Source organism: Thamnophis sirtalis, unplaced genomic scaffold (assembly GCF_051295495.1).
Source record: "Thamnophis sirtalis isolate CommonGarterSnake01/CBP01778 unplaced genomic scaffold, rThaSir2_p1.2 scaffold_3, whole genome shotgun sequence".
NCBI classification, from domain to species: Eukaryota; Metazoa; Chordata; class Lepidosauria; order Squamata; family Natricidae; genus Thamnophis; species Thamnophis sirtalis.
Window position 1 is genome coordinate 786,104 of NW_028261383.1, and position 1,487 is coordinate 787,590.

The window sequence follows — 1,487 nt, forward strand, 5'->3', positions numbered from 1 at the left end:
GTCCGCCTATTCTTTGAAGCTCCGCCCTTTCACCGCCTCTTCTCCTTCCCCCCTCCCTTTCAACTAGGACCACGTGCTCCGAAACCCTTTTGTGTGTTTTTTGTGATTATTTCTTTCTCTGTGTGCGTTTGTCTGTCTGTCTGTCTGTCTGTCTGAGCCCTCTGGAAGCTGAAGCTCTGCAGATTCCCCTGAAAGAGTTGTGCAAAAAGGCTCCGTAAGATTTGAAGTCCCTGAGGTTGGTGGTTGGTTGCTGCTCTGATGATGTTACCCAGTTGGGGCAATGAGACGTCTCCAGGGACCCCCCCCCCCATTCCCACCCTCAGCTCTTCCCCTTGACTGATTTAGGGGCCTCTGGAGTTTCTGCAGCTGGAGGAGGAGGAGGAGAAGATGATGATGAAGAAGATGAAGAAGAAGAAGAATCCTGACCCAGTGGGAGAGCAGCCTCGAGGGGAACTCCCTCTCCCCTCCAGTTGGGGGGGGGCGTCTTCCCTTGTACTACAGTGGGATGGACTTCTGGGGAACCAGGTGTCCAGATCCAGATGTTCACAGAGGGCGAGGAGATGCCTGAAGCCCCACTGAACTAGCCAATAGGAGTCAATGGCAGATCCCGGTTTCTGAACACATTAACAACTATGTCGCAAAGGATATTTCTATGGGATCAAGAGGGAAAAGACCACTTCCCAAGCAAAACAGCCAGGAAAACATTGTGCTGGGGGGGGTGGGCTGGGGAGGAGATGCCATTTCATGGACAAGGAGAGAAGTAACCCCGGTTAGAGGCAAGTGATGAATTTAAGTGAGTCTCCTTTACTGAAGCTACAAACACATCACATTAAATTTAGACTATTTGAAGTGATATCTCTATGGAATATAAGACGAACAGAAATAATATTGAATGTAACATGGTATATATGGATAATGATGAAATATCACAGTAAAACAAATACCAAGAATATCCACAAAGGAATTTAAATACTGTTGGAAGAAATGTCCTTATGGGTTCGGCTCCAAGTGGGGAAAAAGACACTGGAGACATGGAGGCTGTTTGGAAAGATGGTTTATTGGTGGACAGGAACACATGGCTTGAGTCCTGAACAGAAAAGGGGGGTCACATGTTCCAGATGTTGGGTGAAGAAGAAAAGAGAACAAGATGCTGAAAGTCCCTGGCTTTATACTGTCTGTTTGACCCCACCTCTTTGTTTCCTGTTCCTGTGTAAGAAATGTATTCTGATTGGTTGTCAGACTCCCATTGGGCCATGCAGGGGCAACTCATTAGGTTGTGTTTGAGTCCAGGTTTGGTTGAGCATTGCTTCTTCCCAGGTGTCCTGTGGTGAGGTGGATAAAGGGCGAATACAATCATGCCTTATTCCCATCACCCTGGAGCTGAAGGGGGGAGATCTTTGTTATGTTGAATAGACTGGCTCAGTCATTTTAATAGCAGATTTTTTAAATTATTTTTTCCCTTCTACAACACCTTACAGTCATTACAT